Raw genomic sequence first — 19949 nt, 5'->3', positions numbered from 1 at the left:
TGAGGAATTGGCTCACACGATTGTGCAGACTAGCAAGTTCGAAATCTGAAGAGCAGGCTGGAGACCCAGGGAATACTTGATGTTGCAGCCTTGATTCCAAAGGCAGAGTCAGGAGGCAGATTCTTTCCTTCTCAGAGGATCTCACTCTTTTCTCTTACTGCCTTCAACCATTTGAATGAGGCCACCATCCAAGACGATTATGAAGGGTCATCTGCTTTGCTCGAAGTCTACTTATTTAAATGTTTATCACATCTAAAAAAATACCTTCACAGCAATATCTAAACTAGTTTTTGATCAGATCTCTGGGCACCATGGCCTGGCCAGGTTGACACATAAAATTTACCATCACACCCAGTAATTAAACTGCATAAGGGTGACATTGGTGGGGGGTGTAGTTTGTTTATTTGTTTGTTTGTTTATTTGTTTTACTGTTGTATGTCCACAATTGCACTTAAGTCTGGCACATACGTGGAGTTATCTTGTTGGTGTCTCTACCCACAGTGAGGCCCTCTTTACCTTGGTCTATGTTTTTCATGTTCTCATCAACAGCTTCCTTTCATGCCTGGTTTTGTTCTTACGATTCATTTCTCAAGATTATTTCTCATGCATTGTATAGGTTTACAAAAGCTTCACTCTCCCCCAACCCCACCATCCAAATAACCTACAGGCCTAACTAGTAAAGTGCTTTGGAGAGAGTTCACATGCTTTTTGTATCATCATTACACCTACCGTGGGACTCACTGAACATTTATTGGTGAATTAACTTGTTGATTCCTCCTTTTATCTTATCCTTGCGTTTCCTTTATGTAAAGCCAGATTAAGACCTTTAGGGGCCCTAAAGCCCCACATAATTTAAAATAAAATAATTACTCAATCATAAGTTTAAGAAACTCTTGTAAGTTAGTTTTCTCCAATGATGACTGTTTCGATGCTTTGTTTGAGATATCAAACTCTTTCTGAAATTTATTTCTTGCAGGGGAGAGGGAGAGGTTGGCATTTGCTTTGCTGGTGGCTGAATCCCAGGCTTATTTTGCGTTGTGTATGATCTCATAGTGCCTTCCTCCGTGGTGGCAGGGGGTCATGGGAAAGCTGGGCAGCAGCTTAGCCCACCTGCTTATGGTAGCCACAGCCTTGACATTCCTAGGAGGCCAGCCAGGCTGTTGCCATGTCCTTGCCATGCTCCCAAACAGCCCAGATGGCCAGTTGCACAGTCTGTGCCGCTTCACAAGTGGTGGGCAACTTCTTCTAGTTGCAACTTTGGAACCACAGCTGCACAAGTGCAGCTCGCATCCTCACATCTCTTCTATACAAAGTGGAATATTATTTGTATAGCAGTCAATATAGTTAAGAGATTAAGGAGTAGATCAAGTAGCAGCTGGGACCCTCCGTATACATGGGTTCCTCATCGATAGATTCAATCAACCAAGGATAGAAAATATTTGGAAAAAAGGAAATTCCACAAAGTTCCAAAAAGCAAAACTTAAATTTGCCATGCACTGAGTACTACATTGAATCCACATGAATGAAGTGATGTGTAGGCATTGTATTAGGTATTATAAGTAATCTAGAGATAATTTAAAATATACAGGAGGAGGCTGGGCGCGGTGGCTCACGCTTGTAATCCCAGCACTTTGGGAGGCCGAGGCAGGTGGATCACGAGGTCAGGAGATGGAGACCACGGTGAAACCCCGTCTCTACTAAAAATACAAAAAAAAAAAAAAAATTAGCTGGGTGTGGTGGTGGGCGCCTGTAGTCCCAGCTACTCGGAGAGGCTGAGGCAGGAGAATGGCGTGAACCCAGGAGGCGGACATTGCAGTGAGCCGAGATTGTGCCACTGCACTCCAGCCTGGGCGACAGAGCGAGACTCTGTCTCAAAAACAAAAATATTTTATATATATACAGGAGGATGTGTGTAGGTTACATGCAAATACTGCACCATTATATATAAGAGACATCAGCTTCTTGGGACTTTGGTATCCAAGGGGGGATCCTGGAACCAACTGCCTATGGATACTGAGGGACCATTATACTTTAATCTAACAAGCCCTAGAAGCAAAAATGGGGATTGAAGAAGTAGCTAATAAGAAAAAAGGCAGTAGTTACTGGGATTTATTTACAATCACAATCGACTCTTTTCAAGGTCCACTTTGCCTTGAATGCTTTAAGTTCTAAGGGGCAGTATTAAGTCTATTTGGGTTACAAGAACATTATGTAACCAGGTGACAAGGATCAGGCAAATCTGGTTTCAGGTTTTGCCCGGTCTCCCCTACCCTGCTTGCCTGATAAGTGAAATGTACAGATAAGACTGGTCTTATATTCTTATGTCTAGAACACAAGAAGATATGTAGGAATGAATCGGTCATAAGTATTCTGTGAGTTCTTAAGGAAATAGAAGTTCTGATCAGATGATTAGTAGCTTTATTACTTCTCCTCCAAGGAACTGAGTTGAACTAATTTTTAAATTAGTGGATAATAGGCTGGCCTCCTAGGAATGTCAAGGCTGTGGCTACCATAAGCAGGTGGGCTAAGCTGCTGCCCAGCTTTCCCATGACCCCCTGCCACCACGGAGGGAAGGCACTATGAGATCACACACAACGCAGAATAAGCCTGGGATTCAGCCACCAGCAAAGCAAATGCCAACCTCTCCCTCTCCCCTGCAAGAAATAAATTTCAGGAAAAGTTTGATATCTCAAACAAAGCATTGAAACAGTCATCATTGGAGAAAACTAACTTACAAGAGTTTCTTAAACTTATGATTGAGTAATTATTTTATTTTAAATTATGTGGGGCTTTAGGGCCCCTAAAGGACTTAATGTGGCTTTACATATACATAAAATTCTCTGGAGAACTCTAACTAATAGAGTGGGAGAGGTGGGCATTGAACAAATGGGGTGGGATAATACAGTATTTCTGAATGTTTACTGATGTCCTAGTTTCCTGTTATTTCTCCCCTCTGCCCATCCCTCAGGCCAAGCTGCTTGGCACTCGGTGCCCATTGCTTTAAGGTGGATGTAACAGAAAGAAATGAATCTTCCTAGCTCTGGTCCCTAAAAGGCTGAAAGCCCTCTGGGAACTGTATAGGACTCCAGTCATAGCCAAAATATTTGGGGGATGTGGGGATTGAGGAGAGCAGGGTCTCCCCTGGACTAGAAAATATCTCCCAGGCCTGTGGAAGGAGAGGTGGAGGGGACATGAGGAGACCAGAGATGTCATCTGTCCTGAGGTCCAGTGGGGAGTGGGATTGGGAAATAGCTGTGCAGTGGGTCTGAACAAACTGTTCTTACACAGCCAGGCAGAGTCCTGGCTCCCAAGTGAGACATGAAAGCCATAAAGAGATTGTCCACCATTTGTGAAGGGGCACAGACACCAGGAACTCATCTAAGTGGTGATCTATGTGCCTCAATGACCTACAATTAGGAGAACAAAAGATGTCTCAGTGGACACCCTTGTGGACAGGTGACTCAGGACTGACAGGCCTTCACCAACCTAATGACCTGGCACAACTTAACTGTCGAGGAAGTTAGGCAACGCCAGAGAAGGAAAGAAACTCCAAGTTGGCTGAGATATGTTTCTACCACTCCATAGAATGGGAACTCAATGCTTTAGAGAAAAATATAGGCCTTAGTCACCTGAGTTGTGGCAAGTAGCCTGCAAGAGAGGGAAGGCTTTGAGGAACTGAAAGATGGCTGTAAGAGTTTAGTCCAGTGAGCGAGGGGAAGGCAGCCCAGGTGAGGTTGGAAGGACAGGCAGGGGCCAGATCACACAGGACTATGTGGTGCGGGCCAGGGGATTTGTATTTAAGTGACATGGGAAGCTGTTTCAGAATTTTTAAGCAGTTCCTGTTCTTTAAAGATCACATTAATTGTTGCATGGGGTTGGGGGGTGTCCTGGGCAAAGGTTAGGAGTGCAGTTGAAGGGCTATTGCAGTCTTCCAGTTGAGAGCAGATGGTGGCTGAAACCAGGCTGGGGGCAGTGGAGCAAGTGGATGGGTTCTTGATATATTTTAGCGGTAGAAGGAACAGGTTTTGCCATTGGGTTGGAGGTGCAGAGTGAGGGAAAGGAAGAGTTGGTAAGAACTCTCAGGTTTCTATTTGAACAACTGCTGGGAAAATGAAGCCATTTACACAGCAGGGGAAGTCTGGGGAGAAAACAAGTGCCTGTGAGGAAATCCAGACTTTTTGAGATGCCTGTGTGATGCCGGAATGGAAATGTTTGGAAGGTAGGAAGGGTTGGTAGATAAGTAATTGACAGCATAGAGAAGAGGTCTGGGTTGAAGGCAGGGATATGTGTGTCATCTGTGTGAGCCTTTATCACTTACTGTTTTGTTTCATTTGCTTTTGCTTTTGCTTATCCTCTGACCCTGCACCTGGGCAACTTCCCCTCCTCCGTCAGGTCTCAGCTCCAATGTTGCTTCCTTAGGGAGGCCTCCCTACCCCTACCCCAGTGTGAATTAGGCTGAGTTAGGCTCTCCCCCAGTCTTTCTGTTTAAATTTTTCCTTCCAAGCACTTATCATGGTTTGAGATGAAAGATTTATATTTGCCTGTCCTTTAGCGATGAATCCCAGTCCACACTGAAATGTGTTAGAAAAAAATGACTTCATTTTTCTGTAATGAAATCATTTAGGCCCTAAATTTGAGGAAGAGAAGGCAGGAAGAAGAGCTGAGTGCAGATAAATTGCAACATTTATGGATCAGATAGAAAACGACACTGCCGCAAGCAGCTAAGAAGGAGCTAGAAAGGAAACATGGTGTCTGGGATGCCATGGGAGAGGGAGATGGGAGCGTTTCAGGACAGAGCATGTGTCGCTGTGTCTGATTCCGTTGAGGAGTCAAGTGTGTAAAGACCGGAGTGTCTACTGGATTTACAATACAGGGACACGGGTCCTTGGTTCCAGCAGTTTGTGTGGAGCAGTGCAGATAGAAGTCAAGTTGCAGCGGGTAAAGGAATTAATGGAAGGCAGGAATAAGAGAGAATATGTGAAGATGATTGTTCCAAGAAGTTTACTGTTAGGGGAGAGAAACTAGGGCAGTAGCTAGGAGGGTATATGAGGTTAAAGGAGGATGTATCAGAGAGACATGATCCTGACATATATCTATGTGTAGATGGGAACAATGGATTGAAGGAGTGGGAGGGGGAGAAATAACAACAGAAGGGATCAGAGATGAACACAGAGAGAAGAGGAAGGGAGAGAGCAGGTGTGGGGGGTGTTGACATGCAAAATAGAGCAAAGAAGGCTTTAAAGCCCACCCCAAGAGCAGCCCCCAGCCATGCCCAGATTAAGATGAGCCAGAGGGCTCCTTTGCAGCCCAAAGGGACCAGGGGGCAGAGAGGAAATGCCAGCTGCAGCTCTAGGAGGGAAAGCCGTGGGTCTGGCTCAGTGGTAGTCAGTGGGTCGGCAGCCAGTCCCTGGCTCCCGGCCAGGCACATATTGGGAGCAGAGGAGCAAGTCTTCTGGCAGCATTGTTGGAGAGGAAGGACCATGTGGGTGAGCGCCGAACAGCGGGAGGGCAGCCAGGACCAACTTCAGAGCCGATCAAACTCAGTGGGAGCCTGGAGGAAGGGTTGGCAGGTGCCACCCCTGCTTCCCCTTTTTCTCTCTACTACATCATCTGTGACCAAAGGGATGGGGGTGCAGTTTAACTCATTTTTTGTACTACCTTTCAGGCCTGCCACTCCGAGTGACTGTCCCTGCTGCCACCTGGAGGAATCCCCCTCCCCTTGGTGGCCCTTGTACAGGAGCAGATGGGCACAGTTGCTGGCTGCTTGGGAAGGAAAGCCAGGGAGACCTGGAGCCAAGGGGCATCTTCAACCCTCTGGCTTCACACTGACCTCACTCCCATAGTAGATAGCCTCAGGCAAGGGAGCAGCGGACAGCCCTGGCTGCCCTGTGAGAGGCCGGGGCTGGCTGAGCCGTAGAGCCACAGACATGAGCAGCCCTGGGTTCCTGGAACTGCAAAAGCCCTGGAAAGGGTGTCTCATTCATCCTCCTGCGGATGCACACACAATTATTTAGTGTCCTTAGCTGAATGGGGAATTGGTAGATTTGGACCTTTCATTATCTATACTTTTTTTCACCTCTGAGACCTCCTTTCTTCCCTCCTATCACCTTACCCCTCCCTCGGATCAGTGCTGTTCAAACTGTAATGTGCAAGAGAATCATGGGGGATTGTGTTAAAATGCAAACTCAGAGTCAGGAGGTCTGGGGCGGTGCCTGAGAGTCAGCATTTCTAACAAGCTCCGTTTCTAATAGATGCTGCTGATGCTGCTGTTGCTCTGACCACGCTCTGAATAGCAAGGCTTTAGAGGACCTGATGGGAGTTAAGACCTCTCTTCCCTAAAAAATACATACAAAAGCATACATACAAACCCTTCGTTCTGTGCGGGAGTCACATATCCACAGGAGGCCACCCCAGGATAGAAACCCCTGCCCCACATGTTTATTGTCAAATTGTTGCCCTACCCTTAACCCCACCCCAGGTGTTCTCAGACTTTAGAAGATAACAGAATTGCCTGGAACACTTGTCAAAAATACAGATACCCTGCCCTCCTTCTCATTCCCAGAGGATCTGATTCAATAGGTCTAGGGAAAGGTCCAGGAATATACTTTTTTTTTTTTTTAATGGAGTTTTTCTCTGTTGCCCAGGCTGGAATGCAGTGGCACGATCTTGGCTCACTGCAACCTCTGCCTCCCGGGTTCAAGCAAGAATATACTTTTTGTCAAGTTCCCCAGGTAATTCTGATGTGGGTGTACTTATTGAACACACCTGAGAAACACTAACTTAGGGTTTATGGCTTCCCAGGAATGTATGTACTAAAATATGAATATCTGAAGACTTGAAAGAACGAAGCTGTGTTGGAGGAAAGTTAGGTGCCGAGGTTGATATTTCTAGTCAGGGGAGCCCACTGAGCATCACTTCAAATAATCCTAGTGTGTGATTACTTTGACCCCACATTTGATTGATCCCCATCTTTCAGCATATAAGTTGTTGCTCCCCAGGGAGGTGACAGTTATTTTTCCAGCATTGTGAGTGGGTCTCCCTGGAGACTAAGGGCACTTCCCTTGGAGCTGAGCTGCTCTGTGCTCTTCTTCATGGGAAGTGCTTGGGTGTTTCAGACATCTCCAAATGGAACATCCATGAGATGAGCAAACCTTTCTCTTGCTAATGTGGCAGGCAATTTTTAAATAATTTCAACTTTTATCTTAGATTCACAGGGTAAATATGCAGGTTTGTTACCTGGGTTGATTGCATGATGCTGAAGTTTGGGTACCATTAATCTTGTCACCCAGGTACTGAGCATAGTACCCAATAGTTAGATTTTTGTCCCTTGTCCCCCCTACTTCCCACTCTAGTAGTTTCTAGTGTCTATTGTTGCCATCTTTATGTCCATGAGTACCCAATATCTAGCCCCTTCTTATAAGCGAGAACATTCAGTATTTGGTTTTCTATTTCTGCGTTCATTTGCTTAGGATAATGGCCTCTGGGACAGGCAGGAATCTTATTCCACTATCTTGGATATGTGAGAAATGATGTATCAGTTTGCTTCATTTACATTGATTGTAAGTCCCCAACCCACTGGGTTGGTGGGAAATTTAAGTCATTATTGGGGGAGTCTTACTACCTCCAGGGTGATGTGAGGGTCCCATGTATCTTGTGCAGAACAAAGACCCACAGGTCTTTAACTCCCTCTGGTCTCTCTTCAAAAGCCCATTATCCAACCTCCCATGGCCTTTTCAATCCAGTGACTTTAATTAGAGTGGCTGCTGTGTACTTGGATCTTTGTGGAGGCTGGGAGAGCTATGCTTGGGATGCAGCCTCCTATCGTGTTCCCAGACTCCAAGGGGCCCCATTCAGCCATTCCCCTCTGGAAACCCTGCTACTTTCTCAGGACTCTGCATGAGAGCAGAACAGGAGTCAACCTGACCTTTAGGACCTGTGGGCCCATCACCTTCCCAGTCTTGGGAAACCTCCCTCATTCTGTCTTGCTGCTTCTGCTTTCTTTTCCTCCTCATGGCACATAAACCTGTCAAGAAGCTCAGGCTTTTGAAAAACAAAAGCCAGACACAGAGGTTGTCTATAACATAAACCATGCTTGAAGGCTAAAGAGTATGACTTTCATGTAAATATAAAATGAACACATGTCAAAGATCGTATTTAACTCCCATGAATGAGGGAAACAGTAAGATGTTAAAACTGGTTCAAAAATATTTGAGAATGTAGTATATATATGCAACTTACTAAATTGCTGGGTTAATACAAAACTGGTTAATGTCCAATAGGGCCATAAACCACAGCTTTTGGGTTTCTCTGTTGCACTGAACAGAAATTATTTGCATCTCTACTGAATAAAAATCTGTAAGTTAACCTCACCTCTACAGAGTTGTAAAATAGCCTTAGCAAGTAGGAAGTCACCCGTAGCACTGTCCTAAAATAACACCTAGTACTTATTTTCTTTTGCCCATTTCCAAGCTTTGGGTGATTTTTCTGGCAGAAGGAATCTCAAAGGGCCTAGCTACCTTCTTGGAATGGAGAAGGGAAAAAATATAGCAAGAACAAACATCAAAATAATATCTCAATTATCCCCTGAAAGAAACATATGAGACCCCATTATTATGCTAACAAAGTATCAGTCTTTATTCTGCCTCACTGAAGGACTTCTTCTTCCTGCTAAGGGAAGGCAATGATAAAGACACAAAACTTCCTGTCCCATTTAAGACACTCAAGTGGAGCCTCTGCCCTCTAGCATGAAGCACACTCGCAGACGCTCCTGAACAACACCTGAAAATCCAATAAAGCAGGACAGAGGTCAAGCCCAGCCTTGATATCATTAGTGTGAGATGTTAGACCCTCATTTTATTGTCAAAACCTTCACCCTTATGACAGGTTGGCCATCTGTCTAATGCCTGGCTAAGTCATAAGCTGGGGAGAAAAACGTTGGATGCATTGAGGACAAATCATGACTGCAGCTGCACATTATTACATAGGAGAGGGAGCCAGAGAAATGCACCCGTGGGGAGAATTCTTCCTTAAGTCAACCGCAGTGGCCTCCCCCACTTCCCCAGGTCGTGCTCTGCGCATTTGATCCGCCAAGAGAAGGCCCGCTTCCTGTGAGCAGGCAGTGTTTTCTTCCTTAGTTCTTGGGTTGCTCCATTCCCCAATTCCCTGCTCTCTCTGCCGCCTCTTCTCTGTTTCATATGAAAAACATCTGGAAGTCAGGCCTCGGGTAGGAGGTAATGTAGCCTCTGGCAGAGATCCTGCCAGAGTGAGAGATCAGAAAGACCGTGAGAAAAATGTCAAGCCTCTGCTCCAACCGGATGTGCCCCAAGATGGAGGAAGGTGGGTCTCACAGAGGAGAAACTATTGTTATTCATCCTCAGTCTGTTTGATTGGAAGCCAAAGTTACACACTAGGTTAGGGAAGTGAGTTAACTCCGAAGCCTCTAAAATAATTCAGCATACCAGATTCCCTAGTAGGAATCTGGGTTCCCAATTTGAAATTATTACTTTGTCTCTCTGGAATTATGGTTCTAAAACTGTAGCAGGTGCCAAAATCACCTGGATAGCCCCACCACCAAGAGTTTCTGTTTCAGTAGCTCATGAATTTGCATGTCGAAGTTCCCAGATGTTGTCTATCCTGCTGGTCCGCAGACTTGCTACTTTGAGTAGCCTGAATAGCGTTAGCAGTGGTTCTCAATCCTGCCTGCACATTAGAAAAATCTGGAGGAGCTCTGAAAAATCCCTATGCACAGGCCATACTCAACCAATTAAATCAGAATTTCTGGGAGTGAGGGTCAGGCATCAATATTTTTTTTACAGCTCCACAGGCAAATGCAATACGCAGCCAAGATGAAAGACTATTGCTTTAGAACAGTGGTTCCAAACCCTAGTGCATATTTTAAATGCATAGGATGCTTTTGTAAAGCACTTATTCTTGAGTCCCATGCATAATACCCTTCTAACTGGTCTCCCCCGTGTGTTATCCACACAAACATTATTATTATCGTCATCATACACACACACACACACACGCACGCATACACATGCACACACATCTTAAAACCTTCAATTGCTTCTTGCCTTTAGGATAAAAACAGAAGTCAGAATTTCTGGACATGGATCTTTGTATTTTAAAAAAATGCTCCCAATGATTCAAATGTCCAGCCAGGATTGAGAATCACTGCTCTGGAAATTCTCTTAATAGACCACTCTTTAATCTTAGCTGGTTAAGTGTGGTCTGCTTACCCAGACCTGTAGAAACCTGCTTGGGGCAGCAGCTCTGGGGTCCTGCATTGGTAGAGACCCCTCCCACTTCCTTGCCCCGCCTTGCAGTCTCCATTTGCCCTGCATTTTTGGCTCTGCAGAGCTGCCTTGGCACTCCTCAATTTTGTACTAAACATTGGGCCCCCTTCTCTGGCTTCTGGCTCTGTCCCCATTCTCCCATATCCTGACTTGACTTTCAGCTCTGCACACTTTGTCTCTCAGCTTTAGCCTCTCCCCATCCCTCAATACTAGCTGCCTGCTCAGCCTCCTATGCTTCAGGTCAAGTCCATAAAATTTCAGCAAATATTTACTGAGGGCCTTCAAAGTGCCAGGCACTGTGCTGGGCATGGAATGCCATGAGAGACAAAACCGATATTGGTACTGCCCTTGTGGAACTTTACATTCTAGTGTGGGGGACAGACAATGATCAAACAAATGGAAAATTGTGATGGCGTGAGGTGCTGGGAAGGAGAGGGTGCCATGGTGTCTATTAGACAGAAACCTTGTCTGAGGAGTGACATGTAAGCTAAGATCTAAGAGAGCAGTAGGAGTTCCTAGGTGAAGAGGGTAGAAAGTGGGGAGGAAGAGATGGCATATGCAAAGATGACATGTAGGGGGGACATGGCGTATTGGAAGACTGAAAGCCTGGGTGGCTGTAATGCAGGTTGTGTGAGATGGTGGTAGACATTCTGCAACATACATGGGCTGGGTGCAGTGGCTCACGCCTGTAATCCCAGCACTTTGGGAGGCCGAGGCGGGTGGATTATGAGGTCAGGAGTTCAAGACCAGCCTGGCCAAGATGGTGAAACCCCGTCTCTGTTAAACATACCAAAATTAGCCAGGCATGGTGGTGGGTGCCTGTAATCCCAGCTACTCAGTAGGCTGAGGACAAGAATTGCTTGAACCCGGGAGGCAGAGGTTGCAGTGAGCTGAGATCGTGCCACTGCACTCCAGCCTGGGTGACAGAGTGAGACTCTGTCTCAAACAAACAAGCAAAACGTTTATGCACCCACTCCCTTGCCAAAGTTCTGCAGGCAGCAGCCATCCACCTTGGCAAGGCAGTCACTGAGAAACCAGCTCTGGTGGTCCATACTTTGCACATTGGAAGAAGTGGTATGCCCTGGTTATGTGTGCAGCGAAATAGGAATTTTGTCTTCCCTTTTCTTACCCCTTTTCCTGGGGCTTTCTCTCACCCTTGCCTGGGGAATCAGGCAAATCTAATGCCAATTAGAGGAAGATATGGGTACCATTGTTTATTTTAGCTGGCCAGGATCACTCAGAAGAATGTTCAAAACATCCTTTATTTGGGATTTGAGTCATGAGTCTTCTAATCCATATACTGTTCACAGGGGTTGGAGGTCTGGAGGAGGAGGACTCCCTCCTTTACTTCATTCAGTTGTCCCCCACATCCTCAGCAGTAGAAGTGTTTCTTGCCATTTTAGCTTTCAGAGGCCAGTCTCATTTTGTCCAGCAATGACAGCAACAGCAAACCCTTCCTTTGGGCCCGCATTCACAATACGGTGTTCTGGGAGGAGGTGGCTGACCAGCTGACTGCAGTGACGGAGAAAGGAGTGTCCCACAGGACTCTGATTCAGCAGGGACCTCCAGAGCTTCTGACTCATGGGGGTGTGCTCCCAAGGGACGTAGGTGTGTCCTCAAGTGCCAAGAATGAATGGGAACTGGCCTCTGCACTTGGCCCTGTGAGAACAGCCTAAGCCAAGGGAGGGGAGATTGTAAAAGAAATGACTATAATTAAAGGTAGAAAAAAGTGGATGAGTCAAAAAAAGGTATAAATAGTGTTTAGTATTCAACTTAGTACTTAATTAAATATTGTCTTCTATTATTTATATTCACTACAAGCATCAAAGCCTTTTCTTCCCAAATTGATTATAAACTCTTTGAAGGCAGGGACCATAGTTTTCTAAACTCCATTCAACCAAAGCATACTAAATACTCTGTTAGTGTACCATCGGCACACAACCCATTGCCAGATATGGAGGTCATCCCCAGTAATTACTTGCATTAAACTGAATTCCCTCTAGCAAGCAACTGTTTGCAATGAATGGGTCTAGTGGTCCCATGGAGGAAAACAAGGAAGCTTGAAGTAGTCCTGCCATGGAGAAGCTAAGCTGATGTCTAAAGCCTTTGGCTAAGCATCCTGATGTGTTAGGCAAATCTTGGTATGGGAATCAAGATTTAAGGTTTGTATCAGGCTCTACAACAAAAGAGCTATAAAACTTGGACAAGCCACTCAAATCCTCCAGAGCCTCAGTTTCCTCATTTGTCAAAAGAGGAGGTTGTTACTAGATAATCTCAACAGCCTTTTTCTGTCCTAAAAATTGCATGGGTCTACAAAGTCTGAACTGCCCAATATTTTTTTATATCTTAAAAATTTTAATATGTCTCTTCCAAATGAAGGTGTCTGGCCAGGCATGGTGGTGTATGCCTGTAGTCCCAGCCGCTGGGGAGGTTGAGGTGGGAGGATTGCTTAAATCCAGGAGGTTGAGGCTGCAGTGAGCCGTGTTCATGCCACTGCACTCCAGCCTGGGTGACAGAATGAGCCCTGTCTCAAAAAAAATAGTAAAATGAAGTAAAATAAAGGTATCAACCTGAGGAAGGTACATTTAACTTTTTTCAGTCGATATTGCCCCACCACCCATAACCCCCTAAGAGAATCTGTACCCCATTCACAGTCCATCCTGAAGAAGTGGGTCTAGATAACCATATTTGTACCAGATAACCTTGCTTTCCTGGCCACAGCTGATTGAACTGAAGGTAGACATCGGACCGAAGCTGGGCCAGTCAGAATCTCTTGAAAATTAGAACTACAAAGCACTTAGCCTTGTGATTCTAGAGGAGCTGACCCTAGAATAATCTCAGAGGTAGACATGTGACGCAGTCCTGGTCAATTAATGGACTCCACTTTTCTGGTTTCAGTGATTGGTTCAACTGTAGTCTCATGACCAAAACTGGGCCAACCAGAGTCCCCTAGATTGTAGCCAGAACTACTGAGGAAAATGGTTTCTCTTCCTCTGGGAGTATAAATTAAGAGGAGGAGCAATGTAAATCTGTAGCTGCTGGTTGCCATGTTGCCATCAGGCAATATTGATAAAAGCAGGGTGAGAATGATAGAGAGAGACACACACATGCACAGAGAGATGGCTCATATTATTTAATGATGAAATATTCAGTTGTGGCTACAGCTATGTATCTTTAGACTTTTCAATTATGTGATTAAATTATTTTATTATTTTTATTTTATTTTTTGAGACAGGGTCTCATTCTGTAGCCCAGACTGGAGTGCAGTGGTGTGATCTCGGCTCACTGCAACCTCTGCCTCCCAAGTTCAAGCTATTCTCCTGCCTCAGCCTCCCGAGTAGCTGGGATTACAGGCATGCACCACCACGCCTGGCTAATTTTTGTATTTTTAGTAGAGACAGGATTTCACCATGTTGGCCAGGCTGGTCTTGAACTCCTGACCTCAAATGATCCACCCGCCTCAGCCTCCCAAAGTGCTGGGATTACAGGCATGAGCCACCGCGCCCAGCCTGAATTATTTTATTTTTGCTGATGTTAGTTTGGTTTGAGTATGTATCAACTCAGAGAATCTTGACTCTGTATCCCAGGGAGTCTTGACTAATCCAGTCATGAGGAATTGAAGCTAGAGTTGGGGCCATGGCAAGCCAGAGCCTTGTGCAAGCCCAAGTTTTGGGAGAGCCAAAGCAAGAGTCTTGCAGAGAAAGTCAGCTGAAGAGAAGATGGGGAAGAAAAGCAGAATAAAGAAAACACAAGAAATGTCATGGTTTCAGAGTGTGGGTAAGAGAGAGAGGGAGAAAGAGGGAGAAACAATGCTCTTTCTTTTGTTGTTGTTGTTTTTGTTGTTGTTGTTTATTTATTTACTTTGCTTTTTTCTTTTTCTTTTTCTTTTCTTTTTTTGAGATGGAATCCTGCTCTGTTGCCCAGGCTGGCATGATGTCAGCTCACTGCAACCTCTGCCTCCCAAGTTCAAGCGATTCGCCTGCGTCAGCCTCCCGAGTCGCCAGGAGTACAGCTGTGGGCCACCATGCCTGGCTAATTTTTGTATTTTTAGTAGAGATGGGGTTTCGCCAGGTTGGCCAGGCTGGTCTCGAAATCCTGACCTCAAGTGATCTGCCCACCTTGGCCTCCCAAAGTACTGGGATTACAGGCATAAGCCACCATGCCCGGCCTATTTACTTATGTTTTATCAATATGTAATAGATGTATATATTTTCAGAGTACATAATACCTCTACTTTTAAACTGGTTCCTATGAGATTCCCCCCTCTTTCCTTATAATTCCCACTTTTATTTGAGTTCTTTTTAGTGCATGTCTTCAGCCAAGACAAGTAGGAAATCAAAGCTTCAGAGATGACCACAATGCTGTAAAGCCCAGAGGAAAAGCCAAAGAATGCTATGAAAACTAAGTGTGGAAGAAATCCCACAGCACCTACAGCAGGTTTTACTCCGCCTCATTGATGGACTATTTAAATTGCTTAATTTTAGCTGGGCATGGTGGCAGGTCCCTGTAGTCCCAGCTACATGGGAGGCTGAGGCAGGAGGATGGCTTGAACCCAGAAGTTAGAGGCTGCAGTGAGCCATGATTGCCCCACTGCACTCTAGCCTGAGCAACAGAGCAAGACCCTGTCTCTAAGAAAATAAAAATAAGAAAACTACTTGATTTTCAGGAAGATACTTCCAGTTCAAGAATTTCAGAGAGAAGCAAATAAGTTCTGGTGAAGAGATGCTGCATGCCTGGGCCTCTGTATAGCACTCTCGATTACAGCTGACCTGCAGAGAGCTTTGATAGTCTGAGGTTACAAGTAAAATTAATGACCATGGTGAGAAAGTTATTCAGGACTAAAGGCTCTCAGTCCTCACAACCTCTTACAAATGATGTGCCTTTAGATGATTCTCATGCTGTGCAATCATTCTTCATTTCATGTAGCCACTCATCTACCCACTGATTCTACAAAAATTTATTTAGCACCTACTGAGTAACAGGCATTAGAGGCCAAGACAGATGAGACACTCTCTGTCCTCAAAGGGCAGTGAGCACTTCTCATTCACAGGACGTTTACAGCTTGTAATTGTATGCATTTGTGGGATTTGTTTTTGTTTAATCTCTCTCTCCCATTATCTCAGTTTTATAAGGACAGGATTCATGGGTTTGTTGTTGTTGTTGTTGTTGTTGTTGACTCTTGTATCCTAGAACCTGGTAGGGCTCCTGGCACACAATGGGCATTTAATACATATTTGGTGAACAAATTATTAATGAAGGGCTTCGAGTCTGTTCAAGGTGTTATTGTTTTTCTTCTGTTTTCTTTCTGTTTTTACTCATGTTACAGTCTACCCCCCAAAAAGATATCTTCGTAGGACCATCAGACAATAATACATTTGGAAATGTAGGTGGCTTATGTCTTCCAGAATGGTACACAGTATGTGGCAACTGCGGGCTCTGTAACAGATGCCTGAGCTACTAGAACTCGGTAACCAAGAATCCTCCCTGTGATGTAGATCCTCGGTGTCTAGGGACCTTCCTTTCCTGGTAGCTCTCAGATTAAAGCTGCTCAGGAGACAGAGTACAGAAAATGTAGCTGATTCATTGACCTTGAGGAAACGGAGCATGGAAAGCAGACGTGGATGTGAGAAATGACCATCTTGACACCAGCAGGAGGAGGTAGACAAAGAGGACAAGGGGCTGCATGCATAGCTGTGTGGGATTGCCTTGCACAAGGGCACCCAGCCAAGGGGGCAAGTAGGGGCTGAAATCTAGCCAGGCTCTGTTTCTAAGCCATGAACCCTGGCAAGAGGTTGTGTCAAAGGTGGCCTAAAGACCAGAGGTGGCCCAGTGAGAAGTCCCCAGGTTCTTAAGAAGACTGACAAAGTAATGAGGGAGGGTGTAGAGAGCACCTGCACTGCACATTCAAACAGAAAGCTGTGGGTTGGGGTTTTGCCCAGTGTGATGGCCTCACTCTGTGAACTGTGATTGCCCCTTCACACCCCCACACCTCTAAGCCCTGCTCCCACACATTCAGTTCTCAGAGTGACAAAGGGTGACTCCTAGCAAAAGCAGGAAAGATTTGTAAGAGGACTTCTAAGATCAAAGCTGTCAGCAAGAGGCAAAGAGCCACTCTGCTACCCTGAAGATGGAGGATGAAGCAGCAGGTAACTGGGCTGTTAGCCTGCCTGCCCAGCTCTCTGTATGGGCTGACAGCATATAGCTTCCTTTGCCCAAATGTGGATAGCCTCTATTGACACTGGAGAGAACTCATGCACACAGCCTAACAGAAAAACAATTTAGTACCAGATAGCTTTAAAAAAAAAAAAAAAAAATCATCCACATCCGCCCCTATTCTGCTCTTCATGGTACATGGAGACTCCAGGGCTATTTCTAGCTCAAGATGCAGGGGTGCTGATGAGCAGTGGGGTTTCTGCAGCTGATTGCTGATAGGACAGAGCTGTTGCCACCCCACAGAGGTGCTAGGGACAGGCAGCTTAACTGCACATGGCCAGCACATGGCAGGTGGGCGGGAGGACGTCTGGCTGGTTCAGGGGGAGGCACGGGGGATGGAACAGCTCTGAAACAGCATTTTGGAAGCAGTAAGCTGAAGATAGTGTGGCTCTGTGTGTCTCCAACACCACCTTTCTTCCACAGCTCTAGGCTTAAAGGGGAACAAAGAAAGAAAAAGGGAACATCTTAGGGATATCAGTCCTGCACTTGCTTCTCTTGCTTCAAATCTGGAATGCCATTTCAGCAGCCAAGATGAAGATTCAGTTCTTGTTTTTTTTAATTGAGAATGTGACTAACAGAATGAATAATCTTAAGTAGAGTGGTCAAATTGTAACGAAACCCACCAAAACATCATAGGGAGGAGGGGGAGGGGAAAGATTGGCTTCAACAGTAAAATTGTATAGGCTTTAAGATCAGACGAATTTGAGTTCTATTCCTACCTCTTTCATTATCAGCAATGTGACCTTGGGCGGCTGCTTAATCTCTTTGTGCCTATTTCCTTCATTTGTAAAGCGGGGATAATCCTAGGGGTGGCATGACTGAAATGCATTTTTATTTTGGGAGGTGGGGGGCTGCCCCTGCATGGTCGTGTGTCTGTCCATGGTTCTGAATGCTCGCTTCTTTTGAGCTGGTCAGTCATTTCAAAACCCAGGATACTGCTGATTCTTGTTCAGCCTCTCCTATGAGAGTATTTGTTGTTTTTCTTTGTTTTTATATTTTATCTTAATGGAAAGCTTCAGTTTTTACACACTCGAAGAATAAGTAGCAACATGACTTATGTTACATTACTTACATAACAAAATCTGCACACTGCCTTGTTTCCAACAGTTTAAAACATTTTTGCCTTCTAGGATGTGGGGTGTCAGACACTGCTCCCCCGCAAAGCTAAGTCTAAAGCAATAGTAATACATACTTCAATGGTTTTTGTAAGAATTAAGCATGTAAATACTTTAGCTCCATGGCTGGCATATAAATACTAACACAAAAAGTGGCTATTGTGGCAGTGGCTATTATGTGTTTGCAAACACCAAATTTGGACACAAAAGTTGCTCAAAATTACTTTCTAAATCAAATTACATCTCACCCTGAGCCTCTACTTTCTACAGACAACTAGTTATTGGGGCAGGAATATTCCCTTCAAGTTATGAGAAGGTCTTAGGGATTTTATACAGAACAAAACTTTCCAGACAAGGCTCCCTTGTCTTCAGTCCACACTGGTTACCCAGTGATGTGCTCATTTTTCCAGCACTCAGAGAGAAGCTGCTCTGATGCTTCTATTTCTTGCTTAGGTTCAGCGTTTGCAGTGGTTGATAGCCCCAGGTCCTGACATCGAGCTCCCACATCTCTCCTGGCCCCCAGCCCTCTGGTTTACCATCTAGCTATTCACCTCTGAGACTGAGACATCTGCAAAGAAACAGCTACCCTACTACTTGAGAACCCATGAGTCTCCTGGAGCCCAAACCACCATTCTCCTCCTAGCCTCACGGACTGTTTCCTTTTCCTTGGGAGAGAGAGGGAGGAGGCGGAGACAGCATCAGCCTGTACTCCTCCAAACACCGAGTAATCTCCCCTCAATTGGGTCATTTCCCTTATTAATTCACCCTTTTACTCATTTACTTTATTATAATTGAACAATATATGTCATCTTATCACAGGAATTTAGGACCCCCTTTGTTATGTTTTTATTTTGAGAGTCATGAATGCCCTTGGAATCCCATTCAATCTGACACCAAATGAAGATCTAAACTCATACAGCAGAAGAGCTCAGGTCCATTGAGAAACAGAGCTTCATCTTCTAATTATTTGGTTTAATTTATTGGTGTACGCTCCCTTTAAGACATCACAGTGCTTGATTTCACTGTTATTCTGTGTGAAATAGCCTCTGCTTACCCTTCTCTGTTAAAGAATTTTCCTAACTCATCTGTGGGCTATTTCACCTGACTGCACTATGAACTGGGGAGAGAGTGTGGATCTGTAGGAGTATGATTCTCTCAAGAAAGGAAATATGTTTGCCTGGAGTTTCTCTAAAGAAGGAAGGCAGCAACACAACCCTGTGGCCTATATGTAAATCATCTGACTTTCTCACCGATGGGGTTAAATCTTCTGATTTCTTACTCAGCAAGAGCTTGCTGAAAACTGACATTGTAGTTGCTGATTGGGACCGCAGCTCAACAAATTATTTCTAACAGGTGTGCAGTTGTTGTAAAAAAAGGGGTCAATCAAGGTCTGTATGATGGGCATTTGTCTGATAGCCTTAGGCATTAATGGGCATTTTTGTTTACTTCAAGGAGGAAAAAAGAGATGAGGGGATAAAGATCTGTGATCTATAATATAACTTGAAACATTTTGGCTATTGGCTAATGTCATAGATGATTCTTAATTTTTCCATCCATGAAGAAAATGATGGATAAAATGTATGCAAACTTAGCAGTCAGCCATTAATAGGTTTATTTCAGCTGTTTTTAAATGTCTCTTGAAAGTCATTAGAGTATTAATATATTCAAGAGGTAGCTGTATCCCATATTGACAATCTAAATATGTAATCAAGCCCAAAAAGAGGAGAAGGATGGAAGTTACCTAGGCAGGACATGGTCATCTATAGGGAAGAAAGTCATAACATCTTTTCTATCACAAACTTAATCTGTGAAACTGGGTTAGCTGTTCTACAGAAAGTTAGGAAGGTCTTTGGTTAAAAATAAGAGACACGTGAGTGGAAGCTCTTCACTCACTCTAAACATTTAAGAACTTCTGGCTAAAATATAATCAAAATGTTTTACATATATAACTAAGCATGAAGTCAAGTAAAGGAAATTGCCAGTTTCAAAAGCAAAAAGATAACTTTCAAAGTCAGAGGTGAATAAGAATTGCACTGTGCATATGGTAAGATCTAAATTCACATTGTCTATGGAATGTGGACACTGAAGTTGTGATACTAATGTTAAAAATTTGTTTCAACCTTGATGTAAAAAGAAATTATGTAAGTTTACTAAAAGATATGTAAAAAAAGACCCTAAAGTGAAAAAAAAGGTCATGTTCAAGGATAAAAAGACCCAATATCATGAAGATCAATTTGTCCCAAGTTTATCTATCATTTTGATCAGAATCTCAATAGGAATATTTTATGGATATTATGCAGACAAATCCTAGCTGCTTATAAAA

The 19949-nt window shown here is 44.4% G+C and overlaps 1 long non-coding RNA gene across 14 annotated transcripts in view; it reads left to right on the top strand.

The window, feature by feature from the left end:
• Window positions 1–19306, top strand: part of LOC129462706 (uncharacterized) — a 152939-nt gene extending 133633 nt beyond the window's left edge. For 13 of the 14 annotated variants that reach the window (XR_010115696.1, XR_010115692.1, XR_010115687.1 and 10 more), the window contains 2 exons: window positions 13886–14075; window positions 14594–15677. This is a non-coding gene — a long non-coding RNA (uncharacterized lncRNA). Of the gene's footprint in view, window positions 1–13885; window positions 14076–14593; window positions 15678–18079 lie in introns of those variants that run through there. The other variant, XR_010115689.1, reaches the window with a different exon arrangement.
• Window positions 19307–19949: the final 643 nt, after the last annotated feature.

This window comes from Symphalangus syndactylus, chromosome 14 (genome assembly GCF_028878055.3).
Source record: "Symphalangus syndactylus isolate Jambi chromosome 14, NHGRI_mSymSyn1-v2.1_pri, whole genome shotgun sequence".
NCBI lineage: Eukaryota > Metazoa > Chordata > Mammalia > Primates > Hylobatidae > Symphalangus > Symphalangus syndactylus.
The sequence above is the reverse complement of the archived record's forward strand: the minus strand, read 5'-3'. Positions and strand labels throughout refer to the sequence as shown.